The 18,244-nt window shown below is 44.5% G+C and overlaps 1 long non-coding RNA gene across 1 annotated transcript; it reads right to left on the bottom strand.

Annotated features, from left to right (window-relative positions):
- Positions 1-8,510: 8,510 nt before the first annotated feature.
- LOC133268212 (uncharacterized) lies at positions 8,511-12,012 on the bottom strand. Its single transcript, XR_009743000.1, has 3 exons — positions 10,693-12,012; positions 9,780-9,864; positions 8,511-8,879 (listed from the first exon to the last, which is right to left on the bottom strand). It is a non-coding gene; the product is annotated as an uncharacterized LOC133268212 (long non-coding RNA).
- Between the last annotated feature and the right edge of the window lie 6,232 nt (positions 12,013-18,244).

Consider the following 18,244-nt stretch of genomic DNA (forward strand, 5'->3'; position numbering starts at 1 on the left):
AGTCAGGGCCAGTCACTGGTGACCTGAAGACACCTAGTTGATGGGCTATAAAAGTATTACACAGCAGGCAACAGCATACAATTAAGTTCATTGGCTGTTTTCCCCTAAAATCAAATCCCCTTGAGGTATACATCGGTCTTCCCCATCTTCCCGCATTACCCACCAAGTATATCCAGGTCCCTGAGCAAAAGCAATCCCACAAGTGGGTTTGCCTTTACCTGAAGCAGGAATAACCCAGACTCTCTTTCCCAGCAAATTCTTCATATGCACCACAGGAACTTTGTCCCCCTCTACAATATGTAAAAGTTCTGACTGGATTGGGCCAGCCCTGTTGGCAAATCCTCTGGTGTTGACCAACCAGGTGGCCTTTGGTAAGTGTGCATCCCAATGCTTGAAATTTCCCCCACCCATTGCTCTCAGTGTAGTTTTTAACAGCCCATTGTACCGTTCGATTCTCCCAGAGGCTGGTACATGGTAGGGGATGTGATATACCCACTCAATGCCATGCTCTTGGCCCAAATGTCTATAAGGTTATTCCAGAAATGAGTCCCATTGTCTGACTCAATTCTCTCTGGGGTGCCGTGTTGCCACAAAACCTGTTTCTCAAGGCCCGGGATAGTGTTCCGGGCAGTGGCATGGGGCACAGCGTATGTTTCCAGCCACCCGGTGGTTGCTTCCACCATGGTAAGCACATGGCACTTGCCTTGGCGGGTTGGTGGCAGTGTGATATAGTCAATCTGCCAGGCCTCCCCATATTTATACTTCAACCATTGTCCTCCATACCAAAGAGGCTTTAACTGTTTGGCTTGTTTAATTACAGCACGTTTCACAGTCATGAATAACCTGAGCAATAGTGTCCATTGTTAAGTCCAGCCCTCGATCACAGGCCCATCTGTATGTTGCATCTCTGCCCTGATGGCCTGAAGTGTCATAGGCCCCCCAGGCCAAAAATAATTCACCTTTATGTTGCCAATCTAAGTCCATCTGAGCCACTTCAATCTTAGCCGCTTGTCCTGGGTTCAGCAGTAGCAGTCATGTTTTTCCTTTGTGTTAACTGGTGCAGTGCTGTGTTTTGACTTCTAGCTTGAGAACAGTGTTGGTGAAGCCGATGTTTTTGGTTGTTGCTAAGTGATGTTTACCCTGACCAAGGACTCTGTGAGGCTCATGCTCTGCCAGGGAGGAGGGGAAGCTGTGAGGAAGCAGAGATGGGGCGCCTGACCCGGGCTAGCCGGGGAGGTATTCCATACCACAGCACGTCATGCCCGGGGTGGGGGTTAACTGGGAGTTACCCGGAAGGACAGGGGCTTTATCCACTTGTTGGTAGTTCTGGTGTTCCTCAGTGGCCCGACTCTTGGGTACATGGGCATCTACATGACGTACCTTCACCACCAGGTTCTGCACCCTGGCAGCAATATCTTTCCACAGTGCAGCAGCCCAGATGGGTTTACCTCTGCATTGCCAGTTGCTCTGCTTCCATTGCTTCAACCACACCCACAGGGCATTTGCCACCATCCATGAGTCAGTATAGAGGTAAAGTACTGGCCACTTTTCTCATTCAGCAATGTCCAGGGCCAGCTGGATGGCTTTCACCTTGGCAAACTGACTCGATTCACCCTCTCCGTCAGCAGTTTCTGCAACTTGTCGTTGGGGACTCCATACAGCTGCCTTCCATCTCCGATACTTTCCCACAATAAGGCAGGACCCATCAGTAAACAAGGCATACTGCTTTTCACTTTCTGACAGTTTATTATATGGTGGGGCCTCTTCAGCATGCATCACCTCCTCCTCTGGTGACATTCCGAAATCTTTGCCCTCTGGACATTCCATGATGACTTCTAGAATGCCTGGACGACTGGGATTTCCTGTTTGAGTTCGTTGTGTAATTAGTGCAGCCCATTTACTCCATGTAGCATCAGTTGCATGACCAATGATTCAATTGTATTACAAGTCGTTACCATAAAGTACAATGAGACAAGAACCTTAGCCCAAGCCCCACACTTGAAAAATACTAATACAGCAAATACCAGCTCGAAGTAAGGTACGATACACTGAAACCATGAGATCAAGAGGAACAACTTTGAGAGCCAATAAATCAGCATGGTGATGAGTGACTATTTATCCAGACAAATCTGTCATTATCTCAACCCTTCTGTGCCCCACGTTGGGTGCCAAAAGGAACTGTCATGGTTTAAACCTAGCCAGACAGCTCGCTCACTCACTCCCAGTGAGTGGTGCTGGGCTGGAAGCAATCGAGGCCCACGTCCTCCACCCCGGGGGGCTCTCCCCTTTCCCGCTCCCAGAGGGATGGGGAGGAGAATCGAAAGAATGCAACTCCCACAGGTTGAGACAAGAACAGTCCAGCAACCAATGTACAACACAAATCACCACCGCTACCACCAATGACAACAACGGTAAGAGAAAATAACAAGGGAAGAGAATACAATACCACCCACCGAGAAACGAGTCCCACCCCCAAGACCCCATATCCTTCTGGGTAACTCCCAGTTACCCCCGCTCCGGGCATGATGTGCTGTGGTATGGAATACCTCTTTGACTAGTTTGGGTCAGGTGTCCTGTCTCTGCTTCCTCCTGGCTTCCCCTCCTCCCTGGCAGAGCATGAGGCTCACAAAGTCCTTGGCCAAACCAAAACATCCTTGTTATCAGCTCTGTTCCCGAGCTGAAAGTCAAAACACTGCACTGCACCAGCTACCAAGAAGGAGAAAAAATGACTGCTACTGCTGAACCCAGGACATACTGCTAAACCCAGGACATATAGCTATAGTATAGCTGTACTAAAGCTATATACTTACTCCTGTTTTTACTATTATTCTACAGTTTAACTGATGCAAAAAGGAATGGCTGCTTAATGTATCAGCTTTTTTTCTGTCCTGATACATTATGATTGCACCTGGGAAAATTTTTATACCTAGAAGTCTGATTTTATTTAAAAGCATAGTGCATAGGAGATTGATTAGCATAATTCTGTGGTAACACAACTGCATATTTTTTATAATGTTTCACTTGGCTAAAATAACAGATGAGCACTCAGTTTATGAACAAGGTCTGAGTTTTCATGTAACTTTCCTAGCATGACCACACGTGTGAAAAGAAGACATTGGTTTCCATTTCAGTATCACCAGGGCAGTGAGCTTGCTGCACTCTCTTCTCACTGTCCTGAGGATCAAGAACTCGACCATCTCATGATTGCTGCAACCAAGCTGCCCTGGAGGGTCGCATTTCCAACCACCCCTTCCCTGCTGGTAAACATGAGGTCAAACATGGCCCTCTCCTTGTTAGCTCCTCTACTATTTGCAGGAGGAAGGTGTCTTCTACACAGCTGAGGAACCTCCTGGATTTTTTGTGCTGGGCCGTTACCACCCCTCCAACAAATACCATAATGGTTGAAGTCCCCCGTGAGGACAACGGCCTGTGAGCATGAGGCTTTTCCTATCTGTCTGTAGAGCACTTCATCCACAGAGTTCTGTTGATCAGGTGGTCTGTAACAGACCCCAACAGTAATGTCCCCCATAGCTGTTCTCCCTTTAACCCTGACCCACAAGCTCTCTACTGACCTGTCCCGAGACAGAGTTCAACAGTCTCCAGCCTATCACTGATATAAATAGCAATTCTCCCTCCCCATCTGCCTGGCCTGTCTTTCCTAAAGAGCCTGTAACCTTCCATTCCAACACTTCAGCCATAAGACCATCCCACCATGCTTCTGTGATGCCAATGATATCATACCCCCATAGATGTGCACACATCTCTAATTCCTCTTGTTTATTCCCCATACAGGAGTTTGTTTAGAGGCATCTAAGCCAAGCTCCAGATGAACACAACTCATTGGCTGGAGCAGCTGAAATAGCACTGCATTGCTTCAAGCGTTTATTACACGTGCTGGCAACTGACTGGGAGTCTTGGGATGAATTGATGTCTCCTTCCTGTAACACATCTAGTTTAAAGCTGCCTTGACCAGCCTGGCAAGTTCCCTATCAAAGCAGACCAGCTCCAACAGCCCCCAGTAGACCTGGCCTCCCAAATCAGCTCCCATGTTCTAAATAACCAATCCCCTGACTATGGCACCACCCTTCTATCCATTTATTAAGCTGCCAAATCCGCCTGGCCTTTTCCAGGTCATCCCCTTTGACCTGGACGATCAGTGAAAAAGCTATGATGAAAAATACAATGAAAAAACTCCAGAGCCTCCAGAGCCCCTAACCACCTTTCCCAGAGCTCCATAGCCCTTCTTAATGAGTCCCAGGCTACTGCTGTCTGTATCACTAGCACCCACACAGACCACCAGAAGCGGGTAATAGTCAGTGGGACTTACTAGAGCAGGCAGCCTCCCAGCAACATCCCTGATGCGAGTCCCTGCTAGGCAACGCACTGGGTCAGGCCAACAGACAGGTGCCTCTGCGCCCTTCGACGTAGAACCACCTACTACTGTGACCCACCACTTTCTCCTGGAGGCACCAGTAGTGATTCTCTTCACCGGTGCATCAGCTGGTTGTTCATCTGGTGCAGTGGGTGTTTCCTCATTAGCCCCCTGCAGAGCTGTGAAGTGGTTCTGGGTGGGGATGTGGATTTCAGAGGAAGCCCCTTGGTTTTAACTGTCCTCTTCCTCCTTTTTTGTACGTTACTAGCTCCCAGCTCCCTGGGTTGATGACCTCCTCCTTTTCTGTTTGCCCCACGGTGGCCGCCTGCGGCCCCTGAACAGTTTGAGCCTGAGCAAGCAGCCCGGCTCCCTCTCAGCTCCCCGGACCCCTTTCAGCTACTGACAGTGTCCCGCAGCTCAGCCCCTGCTGCAGCAGGACCTCCACCGGGGCGCACCGAGCGCAGCCCTGACCACCGCGCACCCTCCCTCACGAGACCAGTGCAGGCCCTTTCTGCACCCCGAGCTCTGCGCTGCAGCCTCGCCTCTCATCGCCTCTGTCTGGTGCCGACGCTGCCACCGCCGGGGCTCCCAGACCGGGGCCCTGAGCCGAGCGCTCCCCACCTCCCTCGCGCTGGCCTGCGCCAACCGCCGCGCCACGCGCTGCTCACGCGCTCCCTGGGTTGAGCTTTACCGGCTCGGGGCGGGGCCGTCCCTCCTGGCCCCGCCCCCTGTGAGTCCCCGCTCCCCTCAGCGGAGCTGCAGCTCCTGAGCGGGGCCTGGCGAGGGCTCGAGGCTCCCTCGGTGGCTGTCGCCGCTCAGAGCTGGGGCTCCTGGACGTGGGGTTTCCCCTTCCTCCGGAGCTGAAGGCTCCTCTATGGAGGCACTCACCTCGGCAAATGACCGTTATCCTTGTTATCATTTCAGTAGGCTAGAAAGGAAAAAGCACTTTTGACGTCAAGTTATTACTGTAGTAACTGGAGGCGTCTTCATAGCTTGTGGCCTCTTGATGGTTCCCGTTACAAACCCCTCCAAGGGCTGTTGTAACCCACCAGTGTCGTGGTTTAAACCCAGTCAGGTAATTCGCTCACTTCCCCCCCTTTCTTGCCCTCCCCCTGCTCCCGGAGGGACGGAGAGGAGAATCGAAAAGAATGCAACTCCCACGGGTTGAGATAAGAACAGTTTAGTAACTAAGGTATAACACAGATCACTACTGCTACCACCAATGATAATAATGATAAAGGAAATAACAAGGGAAGAGAATACAACACCTCAGCACCAGCCGACCGATAACTCGGCCCCCAAGCCCGACCAAGCTCCGACCGATACCTCCTCCAACCCTGCAGTCTCCCAGCCCTTCCGGCTAACTCCCAGTTACCTCCTGGGCATGACGTGCTGTGGTATGGAATAGCTCTTTGGTCAGTTTGGGTCAGGTGTCCTGTCTCTGCTTCCTCCTGGCTTCCCCTCCCCCCTGGCAGAGCATGAGGCTCACAAAGTCCTTGGCCAAACCAAAACATCATTGTTATCAGCTCTGTTCCTGAGCCGAAAGTCAAAACACTGCACTGCACCAGCTACCAAGGAGGAGAAAAATGACTGCTACTGCTGAACCCAGGACATTATCCACTATTCCATACCATTCACGTCATGCTCAGATCCCACATTTTCAATATACCATCACTCTTATCTCGGTGCACTCTTAACTTAGTGCATGGACCAGTCCCTATAAAGCTGCTGCGTCCATCTGGTCCATGTCAGGCTCCATCTCTTGAAACAGTCTTCCAGAGCAGGAGAGACTGTGTGCAGTGTTCACACTTGTGAATAACCTGGGCAATAGTGTCCATTGCTAAGTCCACCCCTCGATCATGAGTCCATCTCTGTGTTGCATCTCTGCTCTGATGGCCTGAAGTGCCATGGGCCCACCAGGCTCAAAATAATTCACTGTCCCCTTCAGCAGTTTCTGCAGCTTGTTGATGGGGACTCCATACAGCTGCCTTCCATCTCTGACACTTCCAAAGCACTGGAGGGGCCCAGTGGACTAGATACTTGCCCATACTGTCCCACACACCCTGCCACTCATGACTCTCCAGCCTTGGGGAAAATCTCTTGGTCCCCCTATATTGTCGTCTAATCCCAGACAAGACCCAAACCTGACTCTGCTTAACTTTTGAGATCAGACAAAATGGTTGTGGGTAGAACACAGCCTGTGTGTGTGCCAACATGCTGATCCCCATCACAATCAGCAGGCAGGTCCCAAGGACACCCAAAGGCCATTCAGAGCCTTCAGAACTCTCAAACGATGCTGCTGTGCTTGTCACTGGGGCTGGTGTAGCTGCTGTGCTTGCCGGCTCTCCCACCACCAGCTTCTCTTTTCCTGAGTCCAGCTCTTCCTCCTCTGCCTTGCTGGGAAATGCTGCGTGGTCTCCTGCATCCTCCTGGGGCTCGGCGGGTGGCTTCCGGGGAATGCTCTCGGCCGTCGCGGGGCTGGGCTCGGCCGCGGGGCTCGGCTCCTCCGCGGGGCTCGGCTCTTCCGCGGGGCTCGGCTCTTCCGCGGGGCTCGGCTCCTCTGCCGCCTTCTCCCGCTGTTCGGCAGCCGCTTCCTTCTGCTCCTCGACCGCCCCGACCTCCTCCACCGGCAGCCGTCCCCTCGCGGCCTCCGGCCCCGCTCCCGCCGCCGCTTGGTGCCCGGGGCCGCTCTCCCGGGCCGGTTCGGCTGCCGCCTGCTCCCGGGGCCGCTCCCCCTCGGCTCCCCGCAGCCTCACGAAGATGGAGAGTAGGGTGAGGGCCAGGGCGGTGAAGAGCAGCCGGACGGCCAGGTACAAGTCCACGGCCACGTCCGTCCCGCCCTGCTGCTGGAGCCCACCCGTATTACAAGCCATTGCCATAAAGCACAGTGAGACAAGAACCTTAGCCCAGGCCCCACACTTGATAAACACTAACACAGCAAATACCGGCTCTACCTAAGTTACAACATTCTGAAGCTGTGAGATCAAGAGAAACAACTCTGAGAGCCAATAAATCAGCATTGTGACGAGTGACTATTAATCCGGTCAGATCTGTTGTTATCTCAACCCTTTGAGCCCCACGTTGGGCGCCAAAAAAGAACTGTCGTGGTTTAAACCCAGTCAGGTAATTCGTTCGCTCACTTCCCCCCCTTTCTTGCCCTCCCCCTGCTCCCGGAGGGACGGAGAGGAGAATCGAAAAGAATGCAACTCCCACGGGTTGAGATAAGAACAGTTTAGTAACTAAGGTATAACACAGATCACTACTGCTACCACCAATGATAATAATGATAAAGGAAATAACAAGGGAAGAGAATACAACACCTCAGCACCAGCCGACCGATAACTCGGCCCCCAAGCCCGACCAAAGCTCCGACCGATACCTCCTCCAACCCTGCAGTCTCCCAGCCCTTCCGGCTAACTCCCAGTTACCTCCTGGGCATGACGTGCTGTGGTATGGAATACCTCTTTGGTCAGTTTGGGTCAGGTGTCCTGTCTCTGCTTCCTCCTGGCTTCCCCTCCCCCCTGGCAGAGCATGAGGCTCACAAAGTCCTTGGCCAAACCAAAACATCATTGTTATCAGCTCTGTTCCCGAGCCGAAAGTCAAAACACTGCACTGCACCAGCTACCAAGGAGGAGAAACATGACTGCTACTGCTGAACCCAGGACAACCAGTTAAATCCAAATACAGTCAGCTGCATCCCATCTTGGATGCCTCTTAGACGATGGTGAGAGGCTCAGGCTTGCCTTTGGCTATGGGGCATTTCTTGTACAAACATAGTGATGAGCATTGTTTGATATTTAAAGGTTTGGTGTATAGTTTTATTTTGTTTGATTTTAATTTTCCCTTTTCTTATTTTTATCATGAGTAGCAATAGGAAAAGAATAAGCCAAAGGGGAGTGTTTCCAAAGTCTCATACACAAGCTGCAGATGAAGCCTTTGCCAAATGGAAGGAACGTGGGCCCTGGTCTTGCTCATCAACGTAAGTAATGTCCCCTATTAGGCGCACAGCTCTGCAGGACCTTATAAAAGGGATCATCAGATAATATTAATCAGAGAAACAGAAATAACACTGACTATCTGTGGTTTTGAAATGTAAACTGAGGTACAAGGAAAAATATGACGGAGATGTTATACCATATTGATTGGCATTTTTGATATATTTTATTGTAATTATATCTAAACACAGTATTGTAATGCTTCTATATGCAGATGGGTAAACAGGTAAAAAGAAGGAAAAATACCCTTTGTGTTCTTTGCAAAGAAAACACAAAGAGAGCAACCCTGTGAAATTTTCCAGACACCATGAATAGCAAAAATAGTCTAATCGTCTAATATCTGACTTCTGACAGGTAGCAATGCTGTTGTTAAAACTTAGTATGTATGCTGACTTAGCAAAGGAGCACTGGTGATTTTCCGTGGCAGGATGTGCATTGCAAACTGATTTGGTACTTGCTCGTTCCACCGTATTTCTCAGTCAGAACAATCTGAGCTGGGCTATTTCTTCACCCTTGTGAGCAGAGATACAGACGCTTGTTGTCAGTGCCTTTTCTTTTTTCAGAGGTATGTGATGGCTGAGGAGTATTAAAAAGTGGCACAACTATATCTAGAGGGTATCTGTGTGTCACCCTTGTATATTCAAAACAGGTTTTATTTATTGCTGTTGCTTCTTGAGTTTAAGCTGTCTGGAGTTTCCTTCACTTTTCATCTTAAATACAGAGTAAGTTGAGCTTCTGAGTGTCTGAACATGCCTGCACCTTTGTCTGAATCAAAAGGCAGAACACGCTCCTGAGCTGAGCTGTCAAAGACCAAGAAAATGGGCTGAAACCACCCCAGATCCCCAGCTTTTTAAAGGCTCCACAATTCTTAAAATACTATTTGAGAAGCATTAAAAAAAAAAAAAAAAAAAATATGAGGTCCTTGGTCCATCTCAGGAGCAAGAGCACATTTGGTAAGAGAGACACTATAGGGCTACACTTCCTCTGGTCTCTGGTTTGTCACTCTTTGCAAAAACATGCTGAAGTTCAAAAGAGAGGAGGATGAAATGTGTAAGATTTTTTTTTTAAATTATATATTTTCTGCTGCTGTAAAATGAACTAGAGATGGAAATTTGGCTGGGTCCTTGTGCACAACATTATTTGCCTGACTCCTCTCACCATAATTACAGATTAAACCATATCATCCCATTTCCAACACAACAATAAATGCTGAAGTATGTAATATCTTAATTATCCTAATTCTCATAGTCATCATCAGTTTAATATTTATCCCTAAAAATCCTCAAATTGATGCACATCACATTTATTTGTCTTCACTAGGACTTACTCTGTGTTCAATCTTAAGTAAAGGTTGGGTTGTATCTGATGTATAATTAAAGAATCATCATTAGAAAAGCAGTGAAAATTTCTACCTGTGTTACAGCTGGTGGAAAACAATTACCAGAGCTGTTCTCTTGTATTGTGGCCCATGACAGGGTTTATTTACACAGAAACTGCCTTAACAAGAAAATAAAGACATAAATAAAGAAGGAAATAAAGATATAACAAGATAATCTTGTTAAATAAAGTGGACCACAGAAGTTGCACCACAGAGTTAGCCATAGCACCATTTCAACAGCATTTACTGTTCAGAAAAAATACAGCTTTAAGTAATGGCTAAAACTGCAAATTTTGATCCTTCTGAGAAAGCTAGAAAACCTTCAGCTGCCCAGTAACTGAAACACACATGTCTGATAGACAAGCAGCTGGTTAAAGTTTATAGCCCAGGTTATGGGAAGGATCAGACTAATAGTCATAATCTTTTAAAAACAGATAAACCTGTGCCTGAGCCTGTATGTCCATGGGTTTTCATAGAAATGGTGAGATCTTTTTACAAAGACTATAGTAGTGATCTATGGAAGTGCTCTCCCAGCATGGGATTCCTGAAGCTACAAAACTCTCATCACCAAAGCCAGCAGATTTCAAGTATATCAAATGTTTTGATTTTGCTTTGGTAGGGAGTCACATGACAGTTAAAAATGAAACAAAAATTCTTGCAGTAAAGTATATATATTTTATATATATAGAAGTAGAGGTGTCCCAAAAGAGGGGCATCAACCTAGCTGATGAAGTTTAGGATCAAGCAATGAAGGAATCCAGGGAACCTAAATTCACTCCATCTTAGAAAGTTTTATAGCTGATTTAAATGAATTTTAATATTGTTTTTCTAAAACTTACCAGTATATGCAGAACATCAAAATGCATAAATATTAAAAATTATCTTCCTGGTCATAAACTAAAACAAATTCTAGTTCTCATCAGCATCTGAAGTCCAACAGAGCTTACCTCTGGAGTTATTAATGTCTTGTCACCAGTCGGACCATTGTTCATTAAATATTTATTAGGAGATGTCAGCAGGGAAATATTGTGAACATTATGTTAAGCAGATAATACTTCAGTGTCGTCTCTTTTTCAGAATGTTATTCTGTGATGTTCCTAGGCAGGAAGATTCAGTCTGATGAAATACAGCTACAAAGGAATTGGTGAAAAAGTTAGACAAAAAGTAGTATCCATATTTTAACCTTCGATCAAACAAGCAGCAGTATCCATATTTTATCCTTTGATCAAGCAAGAACTTTTAGTATATAGGAATCTGTGCACATAAATATGCATGATATTGTTTTGTGTTAACACAAAACAACAAACTACAGCATCTCATCTCTAGAGATACAAGATACTTGAAGCTGGATAATAATATTGGTCTTAGATGCAGTTTATATGAGTGGGTTTTGAGATTGTAATGTCACAAAGCAAATGTGGCAAATTCTTCCTGGAAATTACCTGGGATTTTTATATTTTCCCTATCCATTACTGTGCTGGTGTAGAGCAATAGCAATTTAATAGTACCCAAGCCCAGGCTTGCTAGAAGCACTTCTGAGTCTCCAGACTCATCTCAGCCATCTGACCCCCTCTTTTCCCAGCTGAGGGTACATAAGGATTGTCTGAGATTGAGAAGAGAAGCCTGATTTCAGCACTAAAGATAATGGGAAATTTGGACTGGAAGGGGGGGGGGGGGTAGAAAAATAATTAGAAAACAGTATAGTGGTTGAATTGAGCCAGAAGTCTCTTATTCAGTTGTAAGGGGACAAAATTATTTAGTTATAAGGGGCACAACCTTGTTCTGACTTCATCAAAATACAAGAGATGCTAATGAAAATATGTTTTACTTTAGTCGTTGCTTTCTAGAAGGTTAGGGTGATAAGAAAACATAATTGCAGAATTGTCAGTCTTTCAATATGAAAATCGTTAAGTCCATCATGTACTGTAATAAAGCATGAATTGATGCCTGCATATCAACTGTGTGAGTCCAGAGGTGTATTTACCTAGAAGCTTATTTTCAGGGAATAAAAGCATAAGGATTTTGACCATTTTAATTATAATCTGTGAGAACTAAGGACATAAATTAGGGAGTGTGAGCCATCTCTTCCAATGCCTAAAATGATATTTTTAAATTCTTTCAAAATAAAATTGAACAGAAATATCCCTCAGGTTTCCACCCTGGAACATTGTCTAATTCTGAGTGTTTCAATCTCAAATCAGCATGAAAAAGTAAAATACTGATATCGTCTATGCTCAGGCAGCTTAATGCTGAGCTATAACTGCTTAACCACATGGTTCATAGTGTCTATAGACTTGTTTCTGCTCAGCAGACAGGCTATGTGGCTCAAGTATTGCAGTCACATCTCTGCTGTGGTATCCTCCAGACAAAACCATTCAGAAGAGATGGGGGCCATCCCAGAGGGATCATCCCCAGCTCCTTCGAGGAGCTGTGCCGTGCTGGCAGGTACAGCTGAATGCTCGTAGATATGCTGACAGAGATCTCCAATCTACCCTTAAAATACTTTAATTTTTTATCTTTAGAGAAGTATATTTCATCAAAAGTTTATTTTCTGCTGAAAAATCAACCAGCCAGCTCTGAAAGACAATTTTAAAAAACTTGGGTTATCCAATAAGTCTGGATCATTTTTAAGTATAGCATTGCATAAACTTAGCCCTTTTGTGTAACATTTATTGAGAACCTGCGCCAAGCTCCACCCTTTGCTTACAGCATCAGGACTATGGGCAGCCTGTCCATCACTGAAGAGCAAGATGTCAGTGTGGGCACATTCCCCTCATACCCCACTTGTGAGGCTCCAGGCTTTGTATGCACTCTATTTACAGAGCACAACATTCTAAGTGAATGCTACACTGCATAGGCTTTGCCTGAGCTTTTATAGTTTCATCCCTGGGGTGAATATTAAACTATAAAAACTGGGGTTTTCTTCACTGTCAATTAGCACCATGCATTTTCTGGAAGCTGTTAAATAAAGTCATTTTTTATTTCCTACCTTGATGGATTTTGTTCAATAAACTGCCTTGTCTTGAGTGAAAGCACTGGTGAAGCATCTTGCACAGATTTTACACACAGTTTACTATTGCCAGGGAGACAAATATACCAGGCTGGTGCCTAAATCCTGAGTGTCAGTGTTACAAATGGCACAAGCCGAAATGAAAGGCTCATGGTGCAAAATACACTCTTTTGGTTTCCTGTCAAATAGTTCATTTTTTTTGTGCATGTTTCTTGCACTTGGTCGTATAATATATTCATGCGCAGGAATCACCATGGTTGCTTGACTGTCCCTATAACTGGGGAGGTATTTTAGCTTTGTAAGCAAAATGCTCTTCACCTGCCCTTTTCATCAAAACAGCTACAGTAATGTAAAATGTCATGTCAGTAAGTAGTTTGCTGGTATTCTCCTAATTATGCAAAATTGCTTTCTCATCACTCTGTTTACCTCTGTTAAACCTAAGTTTCCAGCTATAATTGTTCCTTTGGGTTGTCCAAAGAGGTGGATGCTGGCAGTTCACGTCTCCCTCCATGCCATTCCCACTCTGATCCCAATGTCTCCAGAGCCTGAAGAAGGTGACAGTGTGAAAGAGCTGGACCCCTTGGTCCCAGCGTACCACTCACACACTCATTCATTTTCCTGGGAAGATCCAGCAGCAGAAATCACCATTTTCTAAATCAGTCAGACTTGGAAAGAGGGATAAACAATTCGAAACCTTAGTTCTAGGACTTTTGTCAGAGGGAGGAGGGAAAGCCTTTAAAGATTACCAGCAATAAAGTTATAAAAGTAATGAATTAATATGGATATCTGATGATGAAGAGCAATAGATAACCTGAACTGACAGCCCACAACCCACTTTCTTTCTGTTCTATGCACACAAACGTGTTTAATATGTGCTGTATGATTGCAACATTTTATTAAAATAGAACACTTTTGTCCGTGTAGTCCCTTAATAAATTTGAAACATTATAGAGGATATCTCTTGTACATAACAAATGGAAAAAGCTGGCTGGCTGAGGGCTTCTGCATTGATAAATGTATTTTTACACTGTTATTGGCTCAGTCTCAGGCTTTGCCATCTGTAGCAGAAAATATTTCATGTGAAGTAGGCTCTTGACTGTGGTTAGATAATAAAGGATTATACTGAAAAGGTTTGTCAGCAAATATCTGCAAGGCTGCTCCAACCAGCCTGTGTGGCAATGATTTCAGCAGACCTAGGGAGAGGTGATGAGGACTGCAAGCACCCCTGTTGCACACAATATGGCATAGCTACCTATGGCAAGGGATATACATAAATGCTCGTATTTAAGCTAGACTTTTTTTTTTTTTTAAATCAAGCATGTAATTGAAAGAACAGTCCTTTATAATTCTGATAATATCAGTTGCACCCAGCTATGTATTGGAATGAAAAGATAACCGCAGTTTACTCAGTGAGGGCCCTATTTAGCATTCTCTCCTGCCATAAAAGTCCTATTGTCTCCAGCAGAAGCTTTTCCTGACTGAAAACAAAAGACATTCTGAATAGGGACAAAAATAACCCAGCACAATACCAAGGCCTTTCATCACACCCACCTTGCCTGGAGACCCATGGGGCCAGCAGTGTACACACACTGCCCTGCATCCCAGGGACTCCTACAGATACTCCTCCCATTCCCAGGGTATCCCAGCCAACATCACCTGCAACTCCCCAGGGACATCCACATCAGCTGACCCAGGGCCTTAGTTTTGGCAGCAACAGGTCCATCTGGCTGCCTGGTCATGATTAGTAATGATTATTTGGTGGAAGGGACACACATAGCAGTGAAGCTGGGGAGGAGGAGAGGATAAAAAGCTAGAGAGGAAAACTGTTGCAGTTCCTGGGTTTTACTTTCTCTGTGTCGGCTGCTGCAAAGTGTACAAATCCCAAGGAAAAGAAAAAAAAATCAATATAAGAAGACCATAATCTGAAAAAATCTCATAGCTGAGAATAACCTATACAAATGTTGCATTTAATCAGAGTTCCCTCTCTTTATGGTAGTCATCTCCAAAAGGAGGGATGTCATCATCTCTGCTATTTCAGTTCTCCTAAGTAAAAATAAAGCAGTGATTTATCATCCTTATGTGGATGTCATGTGAACAAAGGTGCACGCTTATTGCTTACTCTCACTTTCCAAATGGTGATGGGATTTCCTTCTGAAGGTGCAAAAGAGAACATGATTCAATTATCTTCCCCGTGAATTCAAAGAATCAGTATTCCCAGCATAATTTTCTCAGGTAGACATTGCTTCAACAGGAGTCATAGCTAATACAACGGGTCAAGGTCCCCCATCCTGACCTATTGCACAGGGCACAGCAGGCAGGTGATGGAGGTGGCCTGTCTGAGAGAGACAGATGGGAGCACCTCACACTCCAATCCCTACCCCTGCCTCCTGATAAGAAAAAAAACATTAACTTACTGATTTGCTCAGGTTTTGTTTTTTTGGGTTTGTTTTTTTGTTGGGTTTTTTGGTTTTTTTTTATGCCACTATTTAAAGTAATACAATTTTCACTGTATCCAGATGCTGAAGTTTCAATTCAAAGTACCAGAAAGGACTGTGATTTTTTTTTTTCTTTTTTAAGAGGAAGGAATATAAAAAATCATAAGGATTGCTGGACAGTCAGCAACTCCTCAGGGTTTTGGGGTTTGATTTTTTAATGTAATACACATGAATTACACTCTATCATATATTACCTATTAAATTCAATGTAAATTGATTTTTTCTTCAATTAAACTTAAGATTGAGCACATTAAAAAAATTAGACTCTTATTGTTCATTCCTGATCTCAAACTTTCAGCAAAAATTTGGAGCTGAGCAATTTGTCTCAGTCCCAGAGAACTGATGTGGGAGGCAGAGGCCTTTTCAATGCAAGCCTGTGCAAGCCCTCCAGTAGAAACCAGAGCCATCCCCCATGTCCTGGATGCCCAAAATTTAGGTCCAGAGACACCCCTGAACCTCATGCTCAAGTTACTCCCCAACCTATGCTCTCCCCTAGGTTTCAGGACCCCTTTGCTGCTCTTTTGGAGGCAGCCAGAACCTTCCAGCAGCTAAAATGCAGAAAACCTCCCCTGGTGCTAGTGCCTCTCATATATTACTTTACAACATGGCATGTGCCAGCGTTTTTGGATGGGAGCTGCTGTTTCATCCATCTGGCTCCATAGAAAAGCTTAATTGCACCATGCAGTTCTGGGTACTGAAAGGCATTTGGAGCATCCACTAGCCTCACTGGTGCCTAACCCAGAAATGTATTTCCAATATTGAAACATCAAGAGCAATACACAATTGTTTACCTTCATAACAAACCTACAGATGACTGGCAATTACACCCTGATGGGAAAACAGAGGGGCAGGGAACACCCTACCCACCTAGTAGGGATGAACTAATGTTTAGTCTCTAAAAGAGGTGATGGCCCAAGTCCTTCAGCTTTCAGGTAAAAATCTTGGCAGTTTCAAGCACACCCCCAGCTCCCTCATGTCCCATTTCACTCATTTGGTAGGTGGGTTCTTGCACTCATTGTTAGGAGTTGCTAGGAAGTCTGCATATGATTTTCAAGCTGATTTGCATTGTTTATATATAAATGTAATAAATCCAGGCTATTAATGGTCCTTTTTTATCTATATATATTGTACGATGAAGTTTTGTCTCCTTCTTCCATATGTATATTAACTTTGCAGAAAGCATATATAAAATGATACTGTGATTTTCAGGCAGAAAAAAACACAGAAACTTTTTGTTGTTGTCGTTGGGTTTTTTTAGTAAATAACATCAATCAGCTTTTTCATCTAAGGACTTTAGTCTGTTGCACCAAAACACTCCCCAACTTGTAGGTGCTCTGACCAAAGAACTTACAAATGAAAAGATCAAAGCTCAGGACAGATAAGAACTTTAGCCAAAATATTCTCTTATGATAAGTCTTGCTGTAATAATGTACAGTAGCAGATTTTGTAGATTTAGGATGATGTTTGTAAGCCTGTAAAACATCCTTATATAGACCACATTCTTCAATGGAGAAAGCTACTTTCTGACAATATGTGAAGCCATATAATTTATTTCAATTCTGTGATTCAATCTGAGCTTAAAAACAGCAGAACACATTGAATTTTAGTTGTAATTACAGTAATACCATTTTTTTTCCAGACACAAGAAACAATATTCTGGAACTTAACTGTATCCATGAGGTTGAGTCCCCGTTTTCCATCACTCCCCCTGTTGTAAAACCTAATGTGGGTCATGATATGTTTCATATGCATTATAAAAGCAGGTCTAATAACCTTTTTTTCCCCTCTTTTACCCAGTTTTGGATACTTTATCACTGCAGATGAATGTTAAGGTCTTGCAGTGAATGCCAAGGTAGGGTATCAAACAGAATTAATGAAATTCATGGTCAGCTTTCTGCCTTAAGAAAAAAATCCCAATCCTCTGCATATTTTACTTGTCATTCATTTTTTATCTTCTCAGAATTATAAAATTGGCTACCAAGGAGATTTGTAGACAGTTTTAGAAATGAATTGATGGAACTGGGATTGGAACTTTTGTAGGTGTTCTGATGATTTAATTAGCTTTTCTATGTAGATAATAGATATTACATAATATAATTATACGATCATAATTTCCTGTGGTTTTTTCCCTGATGAGAAGAGCTGTTGTAGTCCATAATATTCTTTTCTCTCTCTCTTTTTTTTTTTAAGACTATAGCAGTCAGCTATTAAAACAGATGCTTCAAACACTGCTGGGCTGACTGCCAGCTGCTCGATTCTACTGCCTTTTGTAGAGCTACACTGATATATCCAACACTGAGGGAAAAGAACAGTGATTCCTCCTGACCAAGCCTCACTCATGGTTTTATATAATTAAAAGCTATTTGAGCAGGAAGCTGAAGGTTCAGGTAAGGCCACTTCTTTTTCTATTGCACACCTTTCTGCTGCATCACACAGATGACAGGAATATTGTCTTAAATATGACTGCATGCCTCAGAATAATACCAGAAGCATTTACCTGGCATACACATAACTGCATTAAAATGTCCAGGTTAATTTTGGTACAGATAAAATCGCTTGGAGTTCAAGAAGTCAGCATCACTCACAGACACAAGCTCTATCACCTTAAAAATCATCTTGATTTTTGGAAGACCTTCAGCAAATTATGAGAGGTTTTTCAGTGATCTTCAGACCAAAACTACTACATATGACCCTTTGGTTATTTCTTGAGGGTATTTGTTAAGAAAACATAGGCTGAACACTACCGTAAATCATCTCTATATCTAAGTTGCCAAACCTCCAAGAATAGAAAGCCATCAGCCAGCTGTTGGGGCTGGAGGTTATCGGTGAGATTATTAAACTTTCTCCTGTCATTTCCCAAAGGCTTTAAAAGCAATGCAAATGCTTCAGGTTTCCCTGAAAAACAGATGTCATGTTTAAGCCTAGTTTCTGGTTCCACATATGTGCTACATGAGAGAAAAGTGAACAGCAAATCTCAAGGGGCATGAAGCCACA

Source organism: Pezoporus flaviventris, unplaced genomic scaffold (assembly GCF_033815535.1).
Source record: "Pezoporus flaviventris isolate CSIRO_AGI_PZ_B2104156 unplaced genomic scaffold, CSIRO_AGI_Pfla_v1 ptg000013l, whole genome shotgun sequence".
Lineage (NCBI taxonomy): Eukaryota > Metazoa > Chordata > Aves > Psittaciformes > Psittacidae > Pezoporus > Pezoporus flaviventris.